Consider the following 18,240-nt stretch of genomic DNA (forward strand, 5'->3'; position numbering starts at 1 on the left):
GATTGCAATGGGATTTATGGAGTAAGATATTACTCAATGTAAGTAAGGGTGGCAGAGCCTGACCCTTAGAAAGAAATTGCTGACAGTACCATGCTCATTGGAGAGAGAAAAACAAACGATAGGGAATTGACCAAAAAAGTCTCCTGTACCACTTTAGTCTCATTCTTACCAAAGCACTTTTTTACAAAAAATGCTTCAAATTCACAGTTCAGCTCAAAATATTACATGCCACGTTGGGGTGGGGGTGGGGGGGGGGGCAAGAGAGGAGTGTGTGTATATGGATGGCATAGCTTCTAGTTGCCATGTTTGCACATATAAAACTTTAATCCATTTCTTTAGGTACAGGTTGAACTTTTCATTTCTAGTCTGCAATTTTTTTTATGTAGCTATTGAATGCAACAAGTCTCAACCATTCCTAATAACCAGTGAAACAGAACATGGCATTCGCATAAAGCATAAACAATCATAGACATTCTTGATCAGGCACAATTCATCTGTGCTTATATAAGTAGGTGCATAAATAAAATGGAGGGAACTGAAGAGCCCTGAGTTGAATGCATCTCATTATATAAGCATGTGGAATGCAAAGCTGGGAAAGAAGAAATTGATTCTTAACCATGACTTCCATAGAAAGTAACCTAGTCTTTGTGACTGGAGTGTTTTTAAACTCTGAGATGTCCACTTAGCAATCATAAGAACACATCTACTTTGAAGTTGTATTAGAATAAAGCTTAACTAAGCTGCAGTGGGAAGAATATGCTCTGTGCTGAAGAATAAAACATGGACCAATAAATAGCCTGTTCAACATGATTTGTAAATCACTAATCACACTTACTTCATGATGACTCTTTTTAAATGATAAAATGTTTTGAAATTAGATTTCATACTTAAAAGGCTGTTAAATGCTAAATTATAAACACAGACATATATATCATCATCGTTACAAATCCCAAAGGGATGTGGCTTCATTGCTGATCAAGTGCCACGTAGATCAATCTGCATCCATCACTGGCAATTGTATTGCACTCCCAGAACTTTTGGTGCCCTTGTGCTTGCTGGCTGTGTAGTGACATGCCTTGGTAAACACACTTTGGAATTCATTCATCTTCCATTCTAACATGTCAATATAAAGAAAGCTACCAAAGCCAAACCAGTGCTGGTGGATAATATATGATAGTTCTTCATATATTAAAATCTATATCTACCTATCAAGGTCTATATCTATACATACATATACACAACCACCCCAAACAGATATGTGTAGGTCACCATTTTCAAATGCAAGTGCCTCGTGTTTGACACTTACAGAGAGGTTACTCACCTTGTATAGTAACTGGAAGTATTTGAGATGTGTGTCCTTGTGGAAGCACATGTGCCCCCACACCTTTGATCAGAGATTTTTGATAGCAATGTGCATTTTGCCCACATATGTGTCCTACACATTCTCATGCCCTGTATTGAGGCCCATGCAGTCCTGTATATCAACAGCCCTCAGCCTCTTCCCTACAGTGAAACCGACAGAGGCAGCTCCAAAGCAGAAGAGAGGAGGGCAAGCAGTGGAGTACCCAGAGGACATTCACAACAGCATTTGCTCTGACCCTTCAGATAGAGACAAACACCTATAAGATCTCTAGCAAGCGTTCTTACAACTACAATACCCACCTGCTGAAGTGAAGAAACAGATTGACAGAGCCAGAAGAGTACCCAGAAGTTACCTACTACAGGACAGGTCCAACAAAGAAAATAACAGAATGCCACTAGCCATCATCTTCAGCCCCCAACTAAAACCTATCCAACGCATCATCAACCTAACCTAACCTGGAGGACGACACATCACTCTCACAGATCTTGGAAGACAGGCCAGTCCTTGCTTACAGACCCCCCCCCCAACCTGAAGCAAATGCTCACCAGCAACCACACACAACACAACAAAAACACTAACGCGGGAACCTATCCTTGCAACAAAGCCCGTTGCCAACTGTGTCCACATATCTATTCAGGGGACATCATCATAGGGCCTAATCACATCAGCCACACTATCAGAGGCTCGTTCACCTGCACATCTACCAATGCGATATATGCCATCATGTGCCAGCAATGCCCCTCTGCCATGTATATTGGCCAAACTGGACAGGCTCTACATAAAAGAATAAATGGACACATATCAGACGTCAATAATTATAACATTCAAAAACCAGCCGGAGAACACTTCAATCTCTCTGGTCACTCGATTACAGACCTAAAAGTGGCAATTCTTCAACAAAAAAACTTCAAAAACAGACTCCAACGAGAGACTGCTGAATTGGAATTAATTTGCAAACTGGACACCATTAACTTAGGCTTGAATAAAGACTGGAAGTGGATGTGTCATTACAGAAAATAAAACTATTCCCCATGTTTATTCCCCCCCTCCCCCCGCACTGTTCCTCAAATGTTTTTGTCAACTGCTGGAAATGGCCCACCTTGATTATCACTACAAAAGGCTTTTTTCCTCTCCTGCTGGTAATAGCTCACCTTACCTGATCACTCTTGTTACAGTGTGTATGGTAACACCCATTTTTTCATGTTCTCTGTGTATATAGAATCTCCCTACTGTATTTTCCACTGCATGCATCCGATGAAGTGAGCTGTAGCTCACGAAAGCTTATGCTCAAATAAATTGGTTAGTTTCTAAGGTGCCACAAGTACTCCTTTTCTTTTTGCGGATATGGACTAACACTGCTGCTACTCTGAAACCGGCTCAAGGTGAGTAATCTCTCCTTTTTTTCAAGTAGCATGCCTGTGGGTGCTCCACCTTAGATGACTCCCTCATAGTAACCCTTAAAAAGGTGGGTGTTTCAGAGCAGAGTCCATCACTGAAGAAATAACTGTGTTCCTTCTGCTGCATTTGATCTTGCAGAGTGAATTAGGGTATAGTGGTTAGAAAACATGTACATCGAGGGGCATGTTGCAGCCCTGCAGATTTCAGCAATAGGAATGTCTTTGAGTAAAGCTGCTGACAGACTGATCTAGTAGAGTGTGCAGTCACTCTTAGGTGAAGTGTAATCTCAGTGAAACCACAGTGGGCAATAATACATCCAGAGATCCTTTTAGAAAGTCTCTTGAGTGGAGATAGGTGTTCTCTTAGAACAATGTGCAATAGAAATAAAGAGTCTAGGGGTTTTCCTGAATAGCCCATGTCAAGGTTCCTCCCCCACTCTGAACTCTAGGGTACAGATGTGGGGACCTGCATGAAAAACCTCCTAAGCTTATCTTTACCAGCTTAGGTCAAAACTTCCCCAAGGTACAAAATATTCCACCCTTTGTCCTTGCCGCTACCACCACCAAACTAATACTGGTTACTGGGGAAGAGCGGTTTGGACGCGTCTTTCCCCCCAAAATACTTCCCAAAACCTTGCACCCCACTTCCTGGACAAGGTTTGGTAAAAAGCCTCACCAATTTGCCTAGGTGACTACAGACCCAGACCCTTGGATCTTAAGAACAATGAACAATCCTCCCAACGCTTGCACCCCCCCACCTTTCCTGGGAAATGTTGGATAAAAAGCCTCACCAATTTGCATAGGTGACCACAGACCCAAACCCTTGGATCTGAGAACAATGAAAAAGCATTCAGTTTTCTTACAAGAAGACTTTTAATAAAAATAGAAGTAAATAGAAATAAAGAAATCCCCCCTGTAAAATCAGGATGGTAGATATCTTACAGGGTAATTAGATTCAAAAACATAGAGAACCCCTCTAGGCAAAACCTTAAGTTACAAAAAAGATACACAGACAGAAATAGTTATTCTATTCAGCACAATTCTTTTCTCAGCCATTTAAAGAAATCATAATCTAACACATACCTAGCTAGATTACTTACTAAAAGTTCTAAGACTCCATTCCTGGTCTATCCCCAGCAGAAACCAGTATAAGACAGACACACAGACTCTTTGTTTCTCTCCCTCCTCCCAACTTTTGAAAGTATCTTGTCTCCTCATTGGTCATTTTGGTCAGGTGCCAGCGAGGTTACCTTTAGCTTCTTAACCCTTTACAGGTGAGAGGAGCTTTCCCCTGGCCAGGAGGGATTTCAAAGGGGTTTACCCTTCCCTTTATATTTATGACAGGTCTCAAGTTGCAGTGGGGGAGGTTTAGGTTGGATAATAGGAAAAACTTTTTCACTAGGAGGGTGGTGAAGCACTGGAATGCGTTACCTAGGGAGGTGGTGGAATCTCCTTCCTTTGAGGTTTTTAAGATCAAACTTGACGAAGCCCTGGCTGGGATGATTTAGTTGGGGATTGGTCCTGCTTTGAGCAGGGGGTTGGACTAGATGACCTCCTGAGGTCCCTTCCAACCCTGATATTCTATGATTCTATGATTCACGCTCTTGCCTTGGTTCAGGCCTTTAATAGGAGCCATCCTAAGAAATCTGAATCAATGCCACACAGAGACCACTGGGGGGGAGGTGATGTCATGACATATGGGCCTTGAACCTGGGTCCAGAGGAGCAGCCACACTTCAACCCTCCACTTGTTGGCCTGCTGATAACTCCGGACTCAGGACCCATGAAGCCCAGCTCCAGTTTGATACTCTGCCCCTGATGTCCCATTGATAAAGACCCAAAGCAGCTGATTGGGCCGCTGGCCCAACATAGCCAGAAACAGGCTCAGGAAGCTGTCTGAACAACTGTGATACACCCTGCTCTGTACTGTGTACCTTGTGACTCCTGCTTCTCTGGCTTGACTTCCTGGCATCCTTACCTGGTTTGGCTCCTGATGTCTGACTTCTGGTTCTAATTTCTGGTTTTTCTCCTGCCTCTGACCCCCTGGTATCCTGTCCCAGCCTGACTCTGGTTACCAACTTGTTCTGATCTCTGGTTTGTCTCCTGCTTCTGATCTCCTCGTATCCTGACCCAGCTGATTTTTGATTCATGACTGGCCTCCAGCTCTGACAATTAAGTCTGGCTGCCTACAACCTGGCCCTGACAGATACTGACCGTGTTGTGGACTGTTACTGCCATTGCCTTCGTCCTGTCATAGTCAATTGGGGATATGAACAGCTATCCAGCACACCTTCTAGTGCTACTAACCCTAAAGCCAAGGAAGGGTACCATGCATAGAGGTCAACCAAACCAACAATGTAACTATTGCACATTCCTTTGTGTTGATGAACTAGAGGGCACAATATGGGATGGAATGACTGGCAAGACGATTGCCACATATAATCTACCATCCCATGCTGTCTCACAGGAGTGCTCTCCTTTGCCTCAGTGGCTGTGTGAATGATTGAGATGGTGCATTTCCTTTTGTCAGAACATAACAGTCTTGTTCTGTCTTGCTGGGGAAAGAGCATGTGGTGATGCAGGGTGCCGATTGACAGTGCATACTAACAAACAGACCAGGGGCCGCTTGACCTATTTGCATTGAATGACACACACAATCACTATAAAAGGTAACACCGAACCAGACACCTTCCAGAATTGTGTTCTCCTGTGCAGCCCTATATAGCCTTGCTACAGGGCACAAGGACATGTACAACGCACGTGTGGGCAGAACAGGCTCTGCTACCAAAAATCTCTGACCAAAGGTGCAGGGGCGTATGGAGCACCCACAGGGACACTACTCAACCAAGCAGCCAAGATTTTCAAAAGTGTCTAGTGATTTGTGTGCCTCAATTCAGGGTGTTCAACTTGAGAGATCTTAAAAGAGACTGGCTACTCTGAACTTTCTGAAAACCAGGCCCTTTTTAAGGTGTCTCAAGTTGGTCATCCTGAGCTGAGGCGTGCAAATTCACTAGTCTTTTTTCAAGCACTGGAATGGTTCAGCTGCTGCCAAGTGACTGGGAGGAGGGAAGGGACATGTATCCTAGCACTAAATAATTTATTGGGGATGAGAAGATAGGAGAGATTTTTTGCTAGTGATCTGGAGGATTGAGGTTGGTATATAATCTGATGTGAAAAAGACTGTTAAAGATTGAATGGGGAGGAGGAAAGAGTGGCATCTGTAACCTGACACTGTACATGTTACTCCTGTTGAGGAATGAGTGGGAAGACGATGGGGCTGCATATGATTGTGGGGAATACGGGAAGGTTTTTTTAAGAAGTAAGTAGTTGCTTACTATTTGATTAAATAATTCATTGAATTTTAAATAGATAATTTCGGGCTGGTTGGCACTTAAGTAGTTCAATGAAGATTAAACTCTGATGAAAAGTTTCATGCAGCTTTACTAATTACTCATAAGTATGATAAACTTCAAATCATTCTCAATACAAAATGGCTTGCGTTGATAAGTGGCAGAAATAACTGTAAGGCACTTTTTCAACAAGAGAAATGAGTTGGATCTGATTCTCCTCTCATTTACACTTCTATAAGGCCACAATTAAGCAAAAAGTATTTAAGCATGAGCTTTACTCCTTTGAAATCAGTGTGAATTTAGTGGAGTTACATCAGTATAAAAGTCGTGTACAAGAGAGGAGAATCAGGCCCATGGTTAGACTGTGCCTAAAAGATGATTTTGCTGATTTATTTCAAACGCTCAGAAGAAATTACCCTGTGACTGAAATAAAGCATAGAAAAATTAAGGAGATTAATTTTTGGTTGAATGGGGACCAAAATAAGGCTTATATTGAAACACTTGAACTTCGGTTAAAACCTTAACTAACCACGATTTGTGATCTTTGGATGATACTACATAATCTGTTATTAGTGATGATGGTGGATACTATTCACTGTTTCCTGGGACTTTCACCCAGGGATCTTCCAAGTGTGTTTCAAATATTAATTAAGACTCACAGTACCGTTGTAGGGAAGATAGGTATTATTATATCTATTGTCGGGGTGGTCAGATCTGGAGATCGACTGTTTGGCTACTAGCACAGCTCAGGAGTTGGAGGGCCAAAATATTGGCTTATAAGTGTTGCATTCAGGGTCCAGACATCCCAGCGGGAGAATGGAAGGTTTAAATCCCCAAAATAGCAGTTGGATCAACTGATTGCATTCAATGTTATTGTATATTGAGTAAGGTCTTTTATGGAAGCTTATAATACTCTGACCATGACAGTCATTATGAGATATACACACAGACTGATGATGAGTTTATGCATTTATAGATAGGACAGAGGACTGCTCATAATCTGTGTTGCAACTTCAACACCACTTCATAGCATGGTAGTGAGCAGTGAGGCAGGAAGGGGCAACTTTCGAACTAGTTGTTTGCACAAAAGTTGGCTTCACGTAACTATCCATTGTCCAGTTCAGGAAAGGAGTTAATGGAAAGACATTGGGAACTCAAAATTGAAAAGAACATCCTGGCTCCAGAACATTAAATCAAGAGGGAATTCCCCCACCCAGATTAATTACGAGTCACGATAGACTGAAAGAAAAAAAAAGAAGAGAAAAGGAAAGGAAAAAGCCCTTTAAAAGCAGGCTTGGAAATGAGAATTTTATCCAGAACTTGGGGGACAGTCTTGAGAAGGGAGGCTGTCTGTGAATACTGGATCCCCCCTATAGCTGGGAAACTGTTCTAAGGCAAAAGGTAACTTAATAGAAAAGGGATTTTATCTAATATGATAGTGCGAAGCCTGAGTTTACACCTTTATATTTGTTTTTGTGTAACTTGTATAAGTTTGATTTCCCTTCTTAGTTCATTGTTGATTCTGTGATTTTTCTATTAAATAAACTTCTTGTTTATTTTTACCCCAAGCAGGTCTCTGGTGTGCAAACTGTATGGAGTGTGTGCGCCAAAGTGACCTGATATCTAGAGTGCTGGTTTCACACCTTCAGGGCTGAGTATCTGGCAGTTAAGATCTTGTGGAGGACGTATTTGGGGAGACTTGGAACTGGAAGGGCTGTAGCCTTGCAAAGAGTGATTGCGCTGGTGAGACCTTATGCTTGTGGGCTGGCTTCTTGTGTTAGCACAAAGGCCCCCAAGGTTCCAGGGCAGGCGGTGATAGAACTCATTACTACTATGAGTGGTCCCCAAAACATCACAGTCACCACCTTTGCATCTCCCTAATCCTCATGCAACAGTGCACTGGTTCACTGCTGAGAAATAAGTTAAAGCAGCCTCTAAGCTCTAAGTGTAACCAGTTGCAATAGGCCTCAAGGAAACCATAGAAGGGCACTTTAGCTATGCCTCTCAATGGGGGCTGGAAGGAGTTGGTGTAGACCCAGTGACATCATCCAGGAATCCCCCATGTAGCCTGTTAAGCTGGCTTTAAGGTTTTATTGTATTTCAGCCCATGAAACAGTGATTCAAAAACAGATTAAACATGCCCAAATTCACCCAGAAATTTAGTGACAGAACCCAGGAGTAATGATTCCAAATCTCCTCCATTAACTGCAAAACAATATTCACTCCAATGAAATCAGCATTTTCTGCAAATTAAGGGTGTAATCCTGCTTAATATAACTTGCCTACTGACCAATGGTCTGATTTAGTGGTACATGGTTGAAGGATCAGGCCTGAACTCAAGAATGAAAATGTTCTACTCCCCTCAAAGCTATTTGAAGATCTTCAGCTAATCTGCTTGTCCTACACTTAAAACATATTTTTGTTTTCTCCACCAACACTTTGAAACCAGCAAGTACTGAAATCTGTAATTGGACGAAGACTATAGCAGAATACCATTCCCTACATATGAATCAGCAATAGAAAAAAAATTAGGGTATAGGAAGTTTTGGTTCTTGTATAACATATACTATTAGTAATTTAAATTCTCATTTCTGAAGGATAATGGAAGAGTCCAAGAGCAGTACGTGAGCACACTGATCTTATACAGAAAGCTGAATTGTAATGTGAGTCTGATTTTCAGGAGTATGTCTTCATATGTTTAATTATTTTCATTTCAGTTTTTGTATTTTTGCTTTTAAAATTAACAATTTTTTCCTATAATTTTAACTTGGAACGTGTCAGCTATGTTGAATCTAAGCATATGCATTGATAATAAACATCCACCTAGTGGATAAAAGTAAAATTGATTTCCATCAGTGACAGAACTGCAAAGATAGAATATCTCACAGTATAGTTCAGGCTGATTTTTATATTAAAATGTATTCAGAATTTTTTTCCAGAAGATAATTTTTAATACTTGTGAGTGTCTATATTGGGGATGGGTAAACATTTTGGCCCAAGGGCCACATCTGGGTATGGAAATTGTATGGCAGGCCATGAATGCTCACAAAATTGGGGGTTGGGGTACAGGAGGGGGAGAGGGCTTCAGCTGGGGATGCAGGCTCTGGGGTGCAGGAGGGTGGGGTCAAGGGGTTTGGAGGAGGGAGGGGGATCAAGGCTGGGGCAGGGTGTTAGGGTGCTGGAGGGGGTCAGGGTTCAGGCTTCGGGTGGCGCTTACCTCAAGCAGCTACCGGAAGCAGCAGCATGTCCCCCCTCTGACTCCTACATGGAGGTGCGGCCAGGCAGCTCTGCACACTGCCCCGTCCACAGGCGCCATCCCTGCAGCTGTGGGGAGGGCACTTGGGGTGGGTCAGTGTGTGGAGCCCCCTGGCTGCCCCTATACATAGAAACCGGAGGTGGGACATGCCGCTGCTTCTGGGAGCTGCTTGAGGTAAGCGCCGCCAAAAGTCTGAACCCCTGACCCCCTCCAGGAGAGACATGCTGCTGCTTCCGGGAGACGCATGGAGCCATGGCACACATGGAGCAGAGCAAGTCCTGGATCCCACTCCCCTGGCAGGAACTTGAGGGCCGGATTAAAACATCTGGAGGGCCAGATGCGGCCCCCAGGCTGTAGTTTGCCCACCCCTGGTCTATATAGATTATGATTTCCATCTGATTTAATTTCTTGATCTGGATTTTCCATTAGAACTTTGAAAATGGTTTCATAAACTGAGCTGCTATAAAATGTGATGTAAAGCTACTGATTTGTTCCACTATTATCGTGAACAATAACTGGGAAGCAGATAATTTGTTACTTTTTCCTGCACAGCTGTTTATGTGATTATTCATATTAATAAAAGAACTGGTCAACATCTATCAAGCAATGCTGACTCATCTTTGCAGTTCATACATGTATAAAATGGCATAATAATGAGTGTTCCAGAGGATCCCATAGGTTTGATTTCCAGAGCATTGGACTGATTTATTTTAGAGTATGGTATTGAGAGTTCCCCTCCATCTTTATTTTTTGCCTAAAAGCTTACAACTCCATAGCAACCAGGGGAAAAAACAGAGGTAACTATAATATACTTAATTAACTCTCTAAACTTAGCTAACGCCAAATACCAGATGAACTGTAGATATAGAAACTATATTTAGAATTAAAGATAATTTGGGTTTGCTTAATCTATATTTGCAGAGTTCAAGTTCTTGTCCTGAAGGTATTATTTCTTCGTATTATTTAAAATTATCGCACATGTAAAGAGTAAGAACCTGCAAGCGATCCCATTTTAAACACTTCTTTTCAGTCAATTCCTGTACAAGTTTCTTCTAAGGGCCCAATCTTGTAGAATCCTTGTAGCTGTGAGGTAGGAGCTGAGTTTTGCAGATGCTGTGTGTGATGTTGCACTCCATATGTTTATGGAAATATGCTTATGAGTGTGAATATAATGTAACTAGAATATGCTTTATGCAAAAGGTCTCTTGTGAGGTTTACAAAGCTGATAAGTGTGTTCATCCTATTTGTATGTATGTGTCATTCTTGTATCTGAAACTAGAAATATGAAATATTGCTCTGAGGTCCTATTGTAATTATGCAAAGTGTGGGCCATTAATAATGGCTTGGAATCTTGATGGCTCCCATTAACCAGGACAATTGGTTGTAAATGGCTCTGTTTACTCGCAAACCTTCCTGGGTATGTGCAGGCCAACCCTGAAAGAATGGAGAATGAGGTCTTACATTGACATGTGATCATGTCACCTGGTACTGGAATCCATCTTAACCCTGGTACTGTTCCATTTAGAAGGAAGGGTGGGAACCCAGAGAGAGACAAAGGATTCCCGCTTTGTGCCAAAGCTATAAAAGGGGGTGGAACAGAACAAAGGGGACTGAAGTCATGAGAAATCCCCTAGTTGCCACCTGAGCTGGAACTAACAAGAACTGTACCGGGGAAAGGATTGGGCCCAGACTAAGAAGGAGTCTAGTCTGTGAAAGAAGCTTCTTGGAATATCTCTGAGAGTGAGATTTATTGTATTCAGTTTCTTAATATATTAGGTTTAGACTTGCGTGTTTTTGCTTTATTTTACTTGGTGACTTATTTTGTTCTGTCTGTTATTACTTGAAACCACTTAAATCCTACTTTTTATACTTAATAAAATCACTTTTGTTTATTAATTAACCCAGAGTAAGTGATTAATACCTGGGGGAGCAAACAGCTGTGCATTTCTCTCTATTAGTGTTATAGAGGGTGAACAATTTATGAGTCCAAGACCATAACAGCATTCAAAAAAGAACTAGATAAATTCATGGAGGACAGGTCCACCACGGCTATTAGCCAGGATGGGCAGGAATGGTGTCCCTAGTCTCTGTTTGCCAGAAGCTGGGAATGAGCGACAGGGGATAGATCACTGGATGATTACCTGTTCTGTTCATTCTCTCTGAGGCACCTGGCACTGGCCACTGTCAGAAGACAGGACACTGGGCTAGATGGACCTTTGGTCTGACCCATTAAGGCCATTCTTATGCTCTTATGTTATGCTCTTATGAGTTTACCCTGTATAAGCTTTATGCAGTGTAAAATGGATTTTTTTGGGGTTTGGATCCCATTGGGAGCTGGAGGGGGTGTCTGGGCACTGAAGATTAGGTGATTTGCTGAGCAGTTTTTGGTTAAAGTCTGCAGCTTTGGAGGCGTGGACCAGACCTGAGTCTATGTTGCAGCAGACTAGCATGTCTGGCTCAACAAGGCAGGGTTCTGGAGTCCAAAGCTGGCAGTGGAAAACTGGCTCAGAAGTAATTCCAGCACATCAGGTGACAGTCCCAAGGGGATCTCTGTGACCGAAACCATCACACTGTGCGTCTGACCGATCATCTATTTTGGGGGTCAGGAATGAATTTTTTTCTTCCCACTGGGGCCAAATGGCAGAGGCATGGTGACTTTTTTCCACCTTTCTCACAGCATCTTGGAGGCATAGTCAGTTTAAATAGCAGTAGGGCTTAGTAATTAGTGGTTGTACATGGTAGGGAGATTAGTTCACCACCATTTGTAGCCATTTGTCAATGTGGTTAAAGAAGTGAGAGACCTGGGATTTTGTGGATGGGCCTTGTGGCTATGGGGTAGAGGGAACCCTTGTGGCCCTCCTGGGCTGAGGTTCCCCCCTCCCTCCTAGTTAGTATCTTTGATCCCTCCTTGTGGCATAGGAAAGGGCAGCAAAAGGATTCAGAGGAGTTAGATCATGCGTGGGGCAGGCTGAGGTGAGTCTACTCTGAATTACAGGTTATATCAGGGGTGGGCAAACTGGGGCCGAGGGCTGCATCTGACCCTTCAGATGTTTTACTATAGCCCTTGAGCTCCTGCTGGGGAGCGGGGTCTGAAGCTTGCCCCACTCTGGCGCTCCAGCTGGGGAGTGGGGTTGGGGGCTTGCCCCGCTCCATGCATACTGTGGCTCTGTATGGCTCCCAGAAACAGCCACATGTCCCCCCTCCAGCTCCTGTGCATAGGGGAAGCCAGGGGATTCCGCACGCTGCCCCTGCCCCAAACGCCACTCCCGCAGTTCTCAGTGGACAGGAGCAGTGGCCAATGGGAGCTGCAGGGGAGATGCCTGTGGACTGGACAGCACATAGAGATGCCTGGGTGTGCCTCTGCACAGGAGTTGGATGGGGGACATTATTACTGCTTCCAGGAGCTGCTTGAGGTAAGTGCCACCCAGAGTCTGCACCCCTGACCCCCTCCTCCCTCCGAACCACTCTGTCCCATCCTGGAGCACTATCCTGCACCCTGAACTCCCCATTTCTGGACCAACCCCAGAGCCCGCCCCCCCCAGCCGGAGCCCTCACCCCCTCCCACACCCAAACCCCAGTTTCATGAGCATTCATGGGCCGCCATAAAATTTCCATACCCAGATGTTACTGTTGGGCCAAAAAGTTTTCCCACCCCTGGGTTATATGGTAGTCAGTGCTTAATTTGCGCCAAGACTTGCCAGGGCTGAGACCCAGCACCTCTGAGCTTGGCAGTTCATAGTCCCAGCACCTCTGGGCTTGCCAAATCAGACAGAAAAATAAAAGAATTGCTTGAGCTTCAGCACCTCTTTCATTACACATTAAGCACAGTTGGTAGGAGGTCTGTAACCCCACCACATTGTAACCACTTAACATGCCTGGTATGTGAATGTCTGAGTGATAGGGCAGGGCAAGTTTCATGAAGTTGTGGCCTGCCACTTAAAATATATCCTTGTATCTCTCCTCAGGTATAAGTGAGTGGGGAATTTGGATTTGGTGGCTTTATACACCGACTTTGCCAATTTGTAATGATTAGGTGAGCTGTAAGGCAGTGAAGAATCAAGTCCCAACTGTCGAGACATTTCACCATTTCAGGTTCACATAAATTTATTACGAGTCTTTCAGTTAACAAAAAGTGCTTAACAGACAATACCAGAAAGTTAAATCTTCTACCCACAGACCACTTCATTACAGAGTCTTTACGTTACAGATGGATCAGAGGATGGTATTCTGATCTTGTTTAAGTCTAGCTTAGTTTTGAGACCAAATTGGGGTGATGTCTTGTGTTTGATGGCTCTAGAGTAATGTAATCTGCTCATGCAAGATTTAGGCCCAACATTGTGGAAATCTCACAAAGTCATCTCTTTTCGTAACACTTCTGGTCTTAGGCCATTTACAGAGGTAATTCTTTTACCTTTTCTTTAATTAAAATTCTTCTTTTAAGAACCTGATTGATTTTTCATTGTTCTTAAGATCCAAGGGTTTGGGTCTGTGTTCACCTGTACAAATTGGTGAGGATTTTTATCAAGCCTTCTCCAGGAAAGGGGGTGTAGGGCTTGGGGGGATATTTTGGGGTAAGACATCTCCAAGGGGGCTCTTTCTCTGTTCTTTGTTTAACACGCTGGTGGTGGCAGCATACGGTTCAAGGATAAGGCAAAGTTTGTACCTTGGGGAGGTTTTTAACCTAAGTTGGTAAGAATAAGCTTAGGGGGTCTGTCATGCAGATCCCCACATCTGTACCCTAGAGTTCAGAGTGGGGAAGGAACCTTGACAGGCCACAATCAAACCCAGTGGGGAAACAAATAGAAAACAGGAAGTTCTGGACTTTGTGGATGGAAGATACATAGTAATAGCATATAGTTTATAGTATCATCATATTAATTACTAGTACTTAATAAATTATGTATATATCAATCACAAATCCCTACAGCAATTTTAAGCTTTTTTCCACTGGCAAGGCTGAAAGAGAGATATTTTAAGTGACTGGTGAACACAATAAAAGAAGAAATGAAATAAAAAACAAATTCCTGACAAAACTGGGGTGCCTGCATTTAAAGGTTTGTTCCTTGCTATTGTTTGGAAAGTTTTGTCAATGCTTAATACTGAAAATTGGGAGCCTAGTCTTCTTTCAATGTGCACATGAAAATCTCATTATGCATGTGTATTAAGGTGTATATAAACTCATGTGATGTACTATGCAAATGTGTATAAGAATATCAGATCAGAAATAAATTCTGACTATTTTAGATTAGTTACTGCTGTACACCATTATTGAACTCTTCAATGTAAAATTTTAAAATATGTAAAAGTAAGATGGTTGCATAATGACACTAAGTTTCAATTAATTTTTATGTAAAGAAATTCTCAAATAGTCATTCTAATGCTATTCATCAATTCCAAAAGTACAAGTGAATTAGACCCATGTCTAAATAAGGATTACTCACAGCTATTTGTAGATGCCTGCCTAAAAAATGCCTGCACATTACAGCTAATCTTACTGACTAATACTTGCCAACAATATTCATCAAGAGATTAAGCACAAATTCTGAAAGTAAAATTTAGGGGAAACTTAAAGCAATCCTTCAGATTTCTGAATTATTCTTGAAGATTAATATGAGTAAGAGAGGAGACAGATGTAGATAAGCAGTGATAAGAGAACAGAGAGCAAGATTACAAATGCAACATCACAAATCACCTGCCCAGAAATCAGTCAATACAAATAATGCATGATTGAGTAGCTTGCAGGCCAAAAGAGGCTGGCAGTGTGACCAATGGCCTCCATCATTTTTGGTATGGAGCCATACCTTACTTACTACAGGTTCCACAGTGCACTGCTCCATCATTAACTAAAAAGCCAGCCACAAGCCACATTTCTGTGTTATATTTCCTATAGAGAAACAGTGAAAGGCCTACTATGCTTTCAGTCCTGGCAGCTGTTATTTTAGATTAAGGAAAACAACAAACAGATAAAATCTCCATAAGAAATAAAGCACACTGCATCTCACTCCATATGATCTGCCATCTTGAATCCTCTCACAGTCTTGCCCTCTAGCAAACAGACAGGCAGACTTATTACATTAAAGGTGCAGTACAGACAAAACAGAATCATAGCTAAATACCTCACATTCCACGTAAAGGAGGAGATTGATTGATCTGCTTTATATTATGCAAAATTAGGTAGGGCTCTCAAACCTCTTGGCAAATTGCCATGACAGCTGTTAATTGGGCAAAGTGATGTTCCTGATATATCCTATAGGTAATGTTTCTCTTTGAGCCCACAGAGATATGTGGATAGAAAAGCTTATCATACCCAGACAACAGTGCATTCTCTCAACCCAGAAAACTTTAATACACATGGGAAACATGGACAGGCTTTTTTCTTCCATATGTTGCAGTCACAATGATCCTTCTAAACACCGAATGTGGTGGAATTTAGGTGGGTAGAGCAGGTGGTGAGAGAGAGTCCTTTGCCATTGGCCAAGTAAGAGTAAAGTAAACAAGGTTCAGATGCACTTTGACCAAAGAGCCCTCAACAAGCCAAAGGGCCACTTCACAACAGAACAAAGCCCCCTCTTTCCAGGTGTGCTCATGGCACTCCTGGTTCTCCTCCCTGACAATTCTTACTCCTGATCCCCAAGCCACAAGATGTACCCCAGCAATCTCCAAGGACAGGCTTTCCCTTGTATCCAAGTACTGTGTGTCCATGGCTCCCTTCTCGTCTTGCCTTAATCCACCCTTGTCCTTTGCTACGTATAAATCCAACTTTCCAAGAGAAGCCTACAAAAAGAGACACTCACAAAATATTGCTGTTTTGTTCTCTTTTCCTGCACACCCACTCTCTCAGTATGACAACACAATATTGCCTCACATCAAGGGGCAAACTGAATTAGCACACATATATAAAGACACAACATGAATGGATGCTAAACAAAAGGAATGTTTTAAATTATTCTCTCTTCTTATTTGTCTTTTGCTTCTGGGATGAGTGGTCATGGCTACCAGAGGAAGCTAAAAGGGTAGGCAAATTACATTCTGTGCTCTGTAGTAGTGGTTCCCACATGTTCAGAATTTAAAGGTGAAAACACCTTTTATCGACATGTTATTCAAAAGAGTCGTTCACACCTAGTGTTAACAACATTGATTGTAATTAATTAGGCCTATGTTAGTGTACATATAATTCCCATCTCCTTAAAATAAGAGCTTATAATTGCCACATTTGATTGCAACAATTATGTAATATGATTTTTTTAAAAATAAATTTATTTAGAAGTATCAAATTATTTTGAAACACATTGACTATTCTTAATTTGAATCATTACTGCTTACTAGAGCTGGTAAAAAATGAGTTTATTTTCCAGTAAAATTTTGAAATACATCAAAACCATTTGGTGTTTGAATTGTTCATAGTTTAATTGAAAAACTGAAATTAAACATTTTGGGTTTTGATTGTCTAAAAAATTGGTTTATATTTAAGGAAACTGAAATTTTCTTGCAAAAGTTTTCATTTGGTCAAAATACCATTTTTCATCAAAAAACATTTTAGTGACAAATTTAGACCATCTCTGTTATCCATACAATACATTTATATCTTATCCATCATTACGTTATTATCTTATTCACAAATTGAATACCTCCTTCAATGAGAGTTTGTCTCAGGTTACATTGCTTGTCTGATTTAGCATTTCCTACTCCTAGGGAGCAGCCATGATTTTAGAAATCTATAGTTAGCAATCTGGATTGATTCTCAAGCTGACCAACATCAATGGAAGTTAAACTGTGGACTGTCAGAATGTAGCAGACTTGACACACATCTGAATCCTCTTGGGAGCAAAAGCGTCAAGTTTCTTCCTACCTAGCTGCCAACCCAGCCAGCTTCCCCATGAAAGATTTCTACAATGTAGTTACATGCTTTTGTTATCAAAGACTGTGGCAGAGTGAAAGCACAGCCTCAACCAAGTATCACAATAAATAATAGAGGGAAAGTAGTGATATTTGTAGTTTTTGAATTTTCTTATTTAAATCAGCAACCCTCTCCAGCTCCCCAATTTTGTTCATCTCGAAGAAGCTGCCACAGAATTTCCAGTTTATTGCTTCATAGCACTACAGAAAGCAAAAGCTCTGCTGCACAAATTAGATCCAGATTGCCATGGCATACACAGGTCTCCTATTTTACTTATCTTAACCTTGCATATAATCACCAACACTGACTTCCGAATACAGTTACCAGATTTCCATTTCAGCTGTGACTGGCTCTTTCAGGAAAACCTCTCCAAGATTTTCATTGAATACTGGTCACTTCTCCAAAAACCCAAACTTATCCTTGTTCAGAACTCAGAGAAGTTACTAAATTAGAATCCTTTGTTCTTCCAGACGAGAGGTGGCAACCTTTAGTGTTTTTGTGCTTCCACACTGGCAAATGCATAGCTATTTAGAGTAAACTGCAACATGCCCTGGGAGCTAAGTGTTGTCTCAGTTGACCGCTGAGAATGAGCTGCAACATAATAAGAGTAGGAGGACTGGAAGTTTACAGTGTTGTTCTCTCCACTGACTTTTTATGATAAAAAAATAAGTATACATAACTTGAAGGAAAAAGAGAAAGTCAGACTAGCAAAGAAAAGGAACAGGATATTGTGTCACACAGAAACACAAATCGTGTACTCTAGTATTTTTTGCCTATTTTTATAAGTTTAATTTTATAATCATATGACATTGTAGTGGTAACATACTTGTATAATAAGAAAAGCACATCACACACACACACAGAATTAGAAGAGCACAGCAAGGCGCGCTGAGCATCAGAGAGGCTTTGAAAACCAGTTTCATGACTGGCCAGGCTTTGGTGTGACAGTTGTCTGTGTTTCTCCTTGATGCAAACCTG

This window comes from Lepidochelys olivacea, assembly GCF_965140295.1.
Source record: "Lepidochelys olivacea isolate rLepOli2 genome assembly, chromosome: 6".
Taxonomy (NCBI): domain Eukaryota; kingdom Metazoa; phylum Chordata; order Testudines; family Cheloniidae; genus Lepidochelys; species Lepidochelys olivacea.